At 38.2% G+C, this 12,097-nt stretch overlaps 1 non-coding gene and 1 pseudogene across 1 annotated transcript; one reads left to right on the forward strand and one right to left on the reverse strand.

The window, feature by feature from the left end:
• Positions 1-2,035: 2,035 nt before the first annotated feature.
• Positions 2,036-2,140, reverse strand: LOC118591719. Its single transcript, XR_004946007.1, has one exon. It is a non-coding gene; the product is annotated as a U6 spliceosomal RNA (small nuclear RNA).
• Positions 2,141-10,353: 8,213 nt separating this feature from the next.
• On the forward strand, positions 10,354-11,077 carry LOC118591212 (annotated as a pseudogene).
• The last annotated feature ends 1,020 nt before the right edge of the window (positions 11,078-12,097 follow it).

Consider the following 12,097-nt stretch of genomic DNA (forward strand, 5'->3'; position numbering starts at 1 on the left):
TCAGGATATAAAAACTAAATAAATAAATAAATAAATAAACAAAAAAACAAGAAAAAGGAGCAAAGACCCAGTTAAACTGCTAAATAGTTCTACACATCAATGATCAAAATAACAAGATGGGAAGAAAGAAAAAGGAAGATAGTAAAAGCTTTTGAGGAAACTATGGCTTAAGCAGTCCCACCTTTCAGAAGGCTGAGCACAACACTGGGAGCTCAAGGCCAGCCTGGGCTACATCATCAGTTCAAAGCCAGCCTAAGCTTTTTATCAAATACCAGGCCATAGTAATAGCAGATGTCTCATCAGAAACCTAACAGTAAATAAATAAATAAAATAGAACAAATAACTCTGAGATAACTGAAAGAAAAAGACTATTAGATCACAGTTCTGAATCTGTCAAAAAGTATTTTAAAATAGAATGTCCTTCGTGCATGAGCTGGCTGTTTGGAACCTTGGGCTTACACAGGGACACTTTGCTCAGCCTGGAAGGAGGGGACTGGACCTGCCTGTACTGACTCCACCAGGTTTAAATGAATCCCCAGGGGTGCCTTGATCCTGGAGGAGATGGGAATGGAAGGGAGGGCATGGGGGAAAGGTGGAGGTGGGGGCGGGAGGGGGAGGACAGGGGAACCCATGGCTGATGTGTAAAATTAAAACACAAATATAATAAATTTTAAAAAGGAAAAAATAGACTAGTTTTTGAAATATTCTATGATACTTTTTATCTCTGTATTGTATTATTCTTTTCACTTGCATTTCTCATTTTTCCTATTTGAGTCCACTTTCTCCCTTTTTAGTAAGTCTAGCTGAAGACATCAATTTTGTTTAGTTTTGTTTAAAAAAAAACTCATTTCATTGATTTTTCTATTGATTATTCTATTTTCACTTTGACTCGTTTCTGCTCTGATTTTTGTTGTCTTGTTCCGCTCTTTGGGGGCTTTGTTCCTCCACTCCTTCATTTTGTCAAGTCAGTTTCTCATTTGAGATATTTTGTTTTATTGGCATTTTTCTATAGAAAGTATTGCTTTTGATATAAAAGACTATTTATATCATACAATATACTTTCAAATATTTCTAACTTCCCTTTGATTTGTTCTTTGATTTAATGCTATTTCAATAATATGTTACTTTATTTTCACATATCTTTAGTTGTTCATATTGATAAGTATATGTATGTAAATGTTTCTACATATGGCAAAGAAAAACTCCATGAATAACTCCGTGCAGGGCCTGTGTGAATCCAGTATCTCACTCATCTTACAGTCCCCAGACCCATGCCTGAAAAAAAAGCATATTTATAGTAAATTCATGTTGGGAAAATCTCCTCTATCTTCCCCTGCTGGAAACCATCCTAATAAGCAGTATGGTTGCTCATCATCATCATCATTATTCTTGTCATTGTTATTGTAGTATCTGAATCCAAAGCAATAATGTGAAATAAAGTATGATCATTAAAAACTCAAGTATTTTCAGCTAGAAGGTGATCTAGAAAGAGGATAACAGGACACTGCTGCTATGGAAGAGGGAAATGGGGGGATTAACTGGGAAGGGAGAGGGATGAAAGAGAATGAATAACACTAAGTAAGTCTGAAAAATTAATAAGAAAACATTACTTTTTAAGCTTACTTAAAATACATATATAATATATACATGTACACACATGCACATACATAATGGAGTTATGGCATACAGGATGATAACACTCCCTCTAAGAGCCATAGATTTTCTAACAAAGACTCCATTGCCAGCATTGAAACCAGTTATGGTCAGGGGAGTCTGAAAGACTACAACCCAAACAATGTAGGTTATTGCCACTGTCCTCAGTTACTGCCCAGAACTTGAAGGTGAGGCCCTATTGCCAAAGGCATCACACATTTTAGATACAGGACTTGAAGGAATGGAGTGGAACTGACAAGGAAGCCTCCTCCCTGAGGATTAGTTCTTGTACTGAGCCACCATGTGGTTGCTGGGAATTGAACTCAGGACCTCTGGAAGAGCAGTCGGTGCTCTTAACCTCTGAGCCATCTCTCCAGCCCCTTTTTTTATGGAACGCTTCATGAATTTTGCATGTCATCCTTGTGCAGGGATGCTAATCTTCTCTGTATCATTCCAATTTTAGTATATGTGCTGCTGAATCAAGCACTAGTTCTTGTAGTATCAGTGACTAGCTCTCAAACGTGCAAACTGCCAAGGGAGAAAAACAATCCTATCCAGCTGTGAATGGTAATAATGACTAACCCAGCACAATATCTCAATAAAGACACTTGTAGCTTGGAGGTAACCAAGCTGTCTCATTAGACTTAAGGCCTACTCAAGAGTAGGGAATTCATGCCTAGTACTATAAACCTAGCCAGCTATCCAGGCCTAGAGAGGTCACAGATCCTAGGAGATAACCTACTACTGACAGTTTTGCAAATCCATATAATTCCCAACTGTATACTTACCCTTATATTTATTCTGGTAAAAATACAGAGAATAAGTAACTGTGGGGTGTTGAGCTCCAACTGATGGATCTATAATATAACCCATGTAGCCAAGGCTAGGGAAAATTGCATAAGAGGAGGCAGAAAGATTGTAAGAGTCAGAGGACCAAGACAGTTGCTGCTATGGAGCATCTTTTAGACATGAAAGGGAAGCTGTGCCTAGGAAATCTCAACAATTAGGCTGCCTAAACAAGTCCTACAATTAATCATTATACCAGCTGAAATGACAATGCAAACAGGGGAAATTTCACAAAGACTCACCCTAGATGAAGAGTTCTAAGCAATCAGTGGCTGCTCAGAGAGGAAGAAATCAGTTTTCTCTAGGGATGAACACCCTGATAGGCTATCTAATTCCAAGTGGTCAGCCCTAAACACATATTCACATGAGCAAATGAAAGAGAGATAGAGATAGAGATAGAGAGAGGGAGAGGGAGAGAGAGAGAAAGAGAGAGAGAGAGAGAGAAAGAAAGAATAACTAAAGGGGAGGTCATGAATTTCAGGGAGTAGGGGGCATGAGTAGAGTTGAAGGGTGAGATGGAGGGGTAGAAATAATGTAAATATAGTAGTCATATATGAAGTTTCTCAACTTGAATTTTAAATTAAAGAAATATATTTTCAGTTGCTTGAGTTGTTCTTCCATAAAGTGGTTAGTCTGAGAAGTAGCCATCCCAAAAGTGGAAGAACACAAAAGAGTGATAGCAGCCATTTTAATCATAGGCAGATAGGAACCAGGGGACACCTGAAAATGGTAACAGCGGGTATCAAGGTAATACTCATATGCACACAGCAAACCATTCTTTGGAGATTGGGCGCTATTCAACTTGGAGTTGATTTTTAAGTGTTAAATTCATGAATACATATGATCAGTAACATTAGTGTTTTCCTTCAAATGTTAAAACATGGAAAAGGTAACAAGAAGGTGTCAGTAAGCTTCCTACTAAATTACCCAGACTGCACAAGATGAGCTATTTGTGTTTCCTTTTTCTATTAACACACATGCTCATTGTAGATAATCTGAATACAATGAAAGTGTCAAAAGGCAAGAAATAAAAGTATATCCTCTAATCACACCCAGAGGCAAGGATTCTTTCTTTACATTAAACACAAGAAAGGTGATGGTAGGCCATGCATACATTATTCCCATGCCCAATACTCTAATTTTTTGTACTTACTCATTTGTATAAGATGTTCTCATTTTGCATACTTTAGAAATTAAAATCATGCATACTTGAAAAAATATTGGGAGAATTCTAAAGTATAGTTAACAAATGTCTGGTATTGAAGGACTTGAAGTCCAATATGCTGACTCCTTGCTTGAGGCAGCTAGCATTAGATGTGTGCTTCTACATTTATACAATTATGAGTTTCTGAAAGTTTTCATGGATTCTCCACTGTTTTCTCATGTGATCTGCTCAGATGATTTATTGGCAATAGGCTTTCAGATGAAAGCACTGCTTTTAGGTTTTTTCCTCCTGAGAATAGAAACATATCAATGTTTTCCAATAAAAATCCAATATCTCAGTGACAATCTAGGGAGCTTACACTAGATGAAGAGAACTCTCTTTCGTACTTGTTATAGCCAGAGTGTAACTGATCATCCAACAGTGATGGTAATGCAAGGAAGCAGGAATGGAAGCAGGGAAGGAGCTAACTGAACCCCAGATGTTAACATTGGGAACATTCCAGACTAGTGGTTTTCAACCTTCCTACTGCTGTGATCCTCGTGTTGTGATGACCCCCAACCACAAAATCATTTAGTTGCTACTTCATAACTGTGATTTTGCTGCTTTTGTGAATCATAATGTAAATATCTGATATGCAGGATATCAGACATGTCACCCCGGGATTTGTGACACACAGGTTGAGAAACACTGCTCCAGAGCATCTGGAGGCATCTACTGCCAACATGATACCTCTGTGACAAAGGACGTCAACTTTTCTCTAAGAGAGGAAAATTTTAAACACCAACAAAAAAATTGCTTTCTCCAAGTCTCCCATGCTAGTAACTTTCTCCTCTGTGAACCTTCAGCTCACTCACTGGTACTGGAAGTGGCTGGAAGCCAGGGAGTCGAGAATTGAATCTAGCATGCTAGTCAAGTCCAAGAGAAATGCCCCATTACCAGGATATATAAATTAAGTCTGTTGGAAAGACTATTACTAGTTTCTTCTTCCCACCCCCTTAGCAGTAACTAAGATTCAACACTACCCCCTGCTGGTTGGAACATAGAAAAACATTCAAGCCAAAGACTGGCCAGCATGCTCTTCCCTATTTCCTGGGGACAATTTTCAAACTTAAAATTTAAAAAGGCTTTCTAGATTCCTAGCATGAGGGTTGTTTTTTTGTTGTTGTTGTTGTTGTTTTTGTGGTATTTTGGGGTGTGTTTTTTAATCAATAACTTCACTTGTAGGTTTTTTTTTAAGTGAAAAAATGTAGTTTTTCAATTACATGAGTGTAGGCATTTCCTTCTTTTTTATTTTATTTTATTTTTTTAAATACAGGATTTTTCTGTGTAGCCCTGGCTGTCTTGGAACACCCTTTGTAGACCAGGCTAGTCTCAAATTCAGAGATACAGTTTCCTCTGCCTCCCAAATGCTGGGACTAAAGGTGTGTGTCACTACTGCCCATCTATAAGGGATTATATTAACTGAATAAGCAAAGATGGTTTATAGTAAGGAAAGTGCAGAAACCTGTGGTATTGTGTTTACTAAAATGGGAACCTGGTGCTTCACCTTGACCTTATAGAAATTTCTTGTGGGTATTTAAGTATAATAGATAACTCACTAAATATCTGTGAATTAACTAATCAGACTAGATCTAAAATTTTTGAAACTTTAGCCCCTCAGCAAACTCTGAAAACTATGCTTAGTCACAAGAATAATAGCTCTAGAGTGTTTGGTAGAGGGAAACTCAGCATTTCATGTAATGGCGAAGCAAGGACAAAAGTTCTGTCACCTTTTGGCTACAAAATCATACAAAGGCAGTAATGACAGAACAGAGCCTCTCTGCTCTGCAGATGCTGGTCTTGCATCCTTCAAATTAAGGTCTCTATAAATTACTATTAGAAAAGCCTCTACACACTTGCTTTCATGGCATCATGAGGACTGCAGAAACAGCATTATGTCCAAGGGCTTTAGCCACCTGTGTGCTTCTGCAACTTGCAAATGATGAGGGAATGCAAGAGCATGAGGAAAGCCAGTGAGCAACTCCCAAGAGCAAGGGAAAGACTTCAGAAAGGCACAATTCTATCTGTACAAATAGCTGTCCATATGCTGCAAACCACTTTCAAAGAGCTGAAAGGTGATTAGAACACTGGATCCCGACCAAGTAATTTATAATACAGAGTCTCCTCTATCAATAACCCAAATTAAAATATACTACAAGGTAAGGCTTCCTACCCATTAGGCCTGTTCATAATGAACCACTCTATGCTCTCAGGGTTGGAGCTGTAGCATCGAAAGTTTCACGAGTGTCATGATATATTGTATGTATGTTTCTGCTTCTGTTTAATGTAATTTTGTATATTGATAACATTATACAAAATCAAAACCATATAGTAAGTACTAATTATAACAATACAATCATCTCACAAATCTGGGAAGTACCTGTGGTCATCTTACTGCCCATAAGCACCGTGCATCTCTATTTCTTTGAGAACTCTTTTCTGCCTTGACCACAATCAGATAGTCAATGAGCCCTGGTTATAGTTAATTGCACAGTCTGGTTAGTTTAATGATCTGAGTGACACACACAACCCTAACAGCAAAACAGGAGAACTGATTGTTAGCAACATCTGACCAAGTTTGTAGACATCCCTGTAAAGGGATCTGCTGTGTAGCATTTTATCAGTTGAGAACCAATGTAGAGACTATGTATCAACAATGAGATTTATTAGACATTTAATAGCTAAAAATAGTCTTCAAGAATTATGACTACTGATTTTCAAAAATAAGTGTTAGTCTGAAACATTCTGCGAGACACTAGAAACCAAGAGAAGTGGGAAAGGTCTCTTTAAACTCCTATAACCTACACTGAAAAGGAAAAGGATACATAGTCTCATAAGACACATTCGGGGTCCATTTTTCAGAAATAAGCCATCTCACTTCTAAAGATTTTCTCCAGCACTTCTGAACCAAATATATATGTATGTGTGTGTGTGTGTGTGTGTGTGTGTGTGTGTGTGTGTGTGTGTATACATATATATATGTATATGTATATGTATATGTATATGTATATGTATATATGTATATATGTATCAGACCTGATAACTCTGGCATAAAGTTTGTCAGGCACAAAAGCAAAAAGCAGAGTGATCCTGGCAAAAGATCCACACTTGACATGGGTATCAGCAGAAAGCCACCAGAGAAGAGTGAGGATCAGAGGCATACCGAGGAAATGAAAGTCTGGCTCCCAGGCTCATCAGGACATTAGAAGAAAAACAATTCAGTGGGGAAAATGTAGCCCAAGAGAGCAACCAAGAGTTAATGTTGATTGAAACAGAGATGAGGCTCAGACCTGTGAACAGGAAGGAGGGTTTCCAGAGCCAGACATTCCAAAAGCCCAGATCTGGAGGATGTAGGCAACAGAAGCACTCATTTATTATAAAACACTGTCTACCACAGAAACATCTCCATCTGTGAGCAATCCAGCCAGGACAGTGCCTATCAAAGGAAAGCTGCAAAAGCATTGAGCAAAGGCAGGCAGCTTTGTGGAGTCAGAATGCTGTAATCAGAAAATCACATAAAATGGGCCACAAGAAAAGTCTGTGAGGAGCAGCCCTGGACCAGCAGAAAGTTATCCAGAGAAGGCAGAGAAATGTTTTATAGATTTAACATACAAGTCTGTCAGAAGTGAACTAGATAGTGCTAGAAGCTGAGACTTAAGGTGGCTATAGGACATTTTTCAACATTTTTAATTAATTGGACTTAACAAGACTTAAGAACACATTTAAGGTAACATGCTAGTTAGCATAGAAACATAGAATATTAAAATATTTAATATGGTACAAAAGATTCATGACAAAATGAAGCCCAATCTGTAAGGCTACTATGAGCTTGATCACTGTGTTCATTATCACTGGTAGAAAAAAATTGTATGATATTGTCCCTGTAATCCAGGGGCACAGGAAGTTAACTGTTGTAGAGGTTTCTCTAATCCTTGCAAATCCTCATAAAATGGATATTATCTGCATTCTACAGATAAGGAAACTGAGACACCAAAGATAAATATCTTGTTCAAGATATACAGGAACAAAATTACTAAGACAGAATTCAAAGCACATAATCTGACTCCATTATATTTTCTAGTGTATGATATTTAAAGTAGGAAGCAATATTAAACAGCATATGGTATGTCAGACTCTAAGAATACCTGGTAAGGTAGTAAGGTATAATACACGTTAAACATGCAGATATAGTGAAGGCTAATGGTGTCTGTAATATATTAATGCTGGCAGAAATCAGAGAGCACAGAAAGGGAAGAGGTGGAGACAGGGAAGAGAGCCCTGAGAGAGGGAACATCTTGAAAGGGGAACATCACAGGCAGGTGAAAAATAGCCTGTTGTGAACAGAAGGTAAAGAGAGAGGCAGCCTGCCCAGGGTTAGCAAAGAAAGGCCAGTTCCAAGAACAGCAGGAGCAGGTGACATGGAATTGGGAAAGAGGAGCAGGAAACCTGAGCCTGCCCATGAAAAGGGGGTTGGACTTGTCTTTGAACCAAAGAGTGAAATGCCTACTGCCACACTTCCTTTATTTTTGTCTACAGTTAAATTACCATACATAGTTTAAAGCAAAACAGACTTATCACTTCACAGTTCTGTAGTCAGACATGGGCTATACTGGTCTGAGACCAACGTTCTATCAGAGCTGCGCTTGCTACTGACATCCTAGGAAAGAATTCCCTGGCTGGCCTCTTTTGATTTCTGGAGGCCGCCTACACATGGTGGCTACTAGCTACTTGCCTTCCTCTTTGAGCACTGGACTTCATGAGCATTCCTCTGTGGTCACTGTCCTTGGAACAACAGTGAGGAGAGTTCTCTACTTCTGAGCATTCTTAGGATTATATCGGGTCTATGTTGATGATCTGAAGTAATTCTTTAATTAATTAATGCTCCTGTGATTAAGGTCTTTAGTATTTATCATTACAGCAAAACTCTCTTTGCCATATAAAAGAACGTGTCAGCAGCCGGGCGGTGGTGGCGCACGCCTGTAATCCCAGCACTCAGGAGGCAGAGGCAGGTGGATCTCGTGAGTTCGAGACCAGTCTGGTCTACAAAGAGAGTTGCAGAACAGCCTCCAAAGCCACAGAGACACCCTGTCTCGAAAAACCAAAAAACAAAAAAAACAAAAAAACAAACAAACAAAAAGAACATGTCAGAGGTTCCTGTGAAAAGGACATTGATGTGCATCAGCATTATTTTGTGTGTTCATGTATCTCTAGCCTCTGTGACATAATACATGCCCCCTGCCACTGCCCAACCACTTGATCATTCTCTGATCAAAAAGCATTGGTGGCCTTCACCTCACAAGTGCTCATTTACCACATCTTAGTCACTGTTGTATTGCTGTGAAGATACACCATGCCCATGACAATTCTTATAAAAGAAATTATTTAATTTGACATTGTTTATAGTTTCAGAAGCAAATTCCATTATCCTCATGGTGTGAAGCATGGTGGCATGTAGGCAGGCATGGTGCTGGAGAAGTAGCTGAGAACCACATCCTGATCTGCAGGCATGGACTTTTGAACCCTCAAAGCCCACCTTCAGTGACAATCTTCCTCCAACAAGGCCACACTTCCTTTAAATGCTTTCAAATAGTACCTCTCCCTAGTGACTAAGCATTCAAATACTTGAACCTATGGGGGCCATTCTTATTCAAACCAAAAGCCAAATGAGGGGATGCAAGGAACATTGAAAGGAATACCTGTGAAGGGGAGGGTAAGGCAGAGGTAAGGGACCAGTGAATAGCTGCTGGGTGACAATGTACAATTGAGTTTGGAGACACAGAGCCAAAACATAGTAGGGAATATTATGTAATTTTGATCTCTAGGTTCCTTGTCTACCAAGCAAAGTATTTGCTTTCTGGGCTGTTATGAAAGTGAATGACATTGATGTAATTAAACACATAGCAAACCCCTCACACAAATTTTAACTCTCCCTTCCTGGGACAAGCTGGAAAGTAAAGTAACCGAGCCACAGTGAGAACCACCAACAAAACTCATGAGATTCATCAGAGAGATGGAAATGTTCAACTTCAGGCTTAATTTAGAATAATTTTGTCTTAATGCTTGAATAGCAAATGCCATATTGCTTCTTTTTATGATGTGTGACCATATTTCTATGAAACTGTTGGAGAAAATGTCATTAGCAATGAATATTTAATTGAAAGATTACAATCTAGAGATATAGAGACTAAGTGGAGGTGATAAACATAAAATGAAAATTCACAAAGAATGTGTATATGTGTCTTCCTTAAAATATTAATATTCAGAACCACTGAACAACAGAAAACTCATGAATCAGGCATTTATTCATTCAAAGTATCTATTGCAGCTCTAAACATTGAGGTGTGGCCTGCCTTCCTGCTAGTTACACTCTAGACAATGACAAAGTCTAGTAAGCCATTCTCTTTCCTTAAGAGAACACTTTGAGTTCTTAATAGATGAGCATAACAGAAGTTCCAACCTATATTTTAACTTCTTAGCTGGTTTTTGGGCATTTTGAATCTTTTCATAGTTGAGGAGGAAGAAGCTTTGAGAAATATTATACTAAGATAAAAATCTATAAATAAAACATGAACCTTAATAATCAATACCATTAAAAGTATATGATTTGAGCTCCTTTTCACGGCAACCCCTAGGCAGTCAACTGTGTCAATATGAAGCTGAGTGTCTCCTTCCCAGCCACCTGCTGTCAGAATTTCAGTGAAGTATGATATGCATGAGCTTCCCACTTTCTGTGAGAAGCCATGGTCACAGAAGTAACTTTGATGCTCTAGGTGAAGGGTAAAAGGTTGATGTGGTTGGAATCCATGGTGGGGATGAGAAAGTTTTTCCTAAAGCAAGGTGTCTTGACACACAGCAGAGTTTGTCTGCCATTGAATAAGGAACGTTCTTGTTACAGACAAAGGAGAACTGAAGAGAAGTGCATGTCTGTTCACAGATGCATTGTGGATGCCAACCTGAATGCTCTTGACCAGATTATTGCAAACAAAGGAGAGAAGATATTCCTGGACTGAGAGATACTACAGTGCCTTAGCAGTTGGCCCCAAAGGAACTGGCAGAATCTGATAGCTTTTCAATCTCTCTAAAGATGATGTCCAACATGTTGTCAGAAAGTACTTAAACAACAAAGGTAAGAAGCCCATAACCAAAGTACCCAAGATTCAGCATCTTGTTACCCCATGTGTCCTCCAACACAAATGCTGAGGTATTGCTCTGAACAAACAACACACTAAGGAAAACAAGGAGGAAGCTGCAGAATATGCTTTTGGCCAAGAGCAGGAAGGGAGTCAAAGAAAACGCCAGGAACAGATTGCCAAGAGACGTAGGCTGTCTTCTCTGACAGATTCTATTTCTAAGTCTGAGTCTAGTAAAAAATAAGTCTTTAAGAGTAACAAATGAGTGATCAGACCTTGAAAAAAATAGTATGTGATTCAGAAAAGTGTGTCACTTATTTTTATACTCCCACGTTCTTCTAAAAATATTTAGACCTAACTAATAAAATCCATGTATAAAAGTAAATTCAAAAACATAAAACAGAGGAGAGGCATACAGAGGACAAAGATAAATAAGAGAGGAGAGATATAAAGCATGAAAGATATAAGGAAAAGAAAAATAAATAATAGAAAACAAAATGAATCCTGAACATTTGAGATTTTATTTGATCTATTGGGATTTTTGTTTTGTTTTGTTATTGTTTTTTATTTGGGCTTTTTCTTTTCTAAGGAAAGGATCTAGAACTTTGGCTTTTAGTATTCAACAATCCAAGCAAAGGAAAAATATAGCTGCTAACACAACTGTAGTTTTTAAATTAAAATACTCCTGCGTCTGTAAAGGACACTTCAGAATATCCTGGGAGCTAAGATGAGGCTCCCTGTCACTTATTGTCACTCACAGCACATCTTTGGTAACATTAGTTTTGAGATGGTAGATATGTCATGACAGACATGAGGGAGAGATGGCTGATCTGAGGCACTGTGGTATATAAACACCCCAACTATACCCCATAGCAAACTTCCAACATGACATCTACCTCTGAACTTGAAAAGAGATGTGCTCATAGCCCCCTTTTTAATATTTCCTTCCTCCTGATACAGTAGTAAAAAATTAACATCAAGAGTATAGATAAAATAAAATACAAACAATAAGTCTTAATCACCTTTTAAAAACGATTTTGTTAATGTTATTAACTATAATGTAGAATTGAATTGTCAATAATGGGTATGCCTGACAATCTGCTTACAAACCACTGAAAAGTTCTAGGCTACATAGTAAATTTAATGTTAGTTCTTTTAGCATGTCTCAATGTAGGCTGATGGTCCAACATCAAAGAGTAATTAAGTACATGATCTAATGAGTGGCCAAAATAATGCAATCCTAGAGGACCATCATCACATGAAT

This window comes from Onychomys torridus, chromosome 9, assembly GCF_903995425.1.
Source record: "Onychomys torridus chromosome 9, mOncTor1.1, whole genome shotgun sequence".
Taxonomy (NCBI): domain Eukaryota; kingdom Metazoa; phylum Chordata; class Mammalia; order Rodentia; family Cricetidae; genus Onychomys; species Onychomys torridus.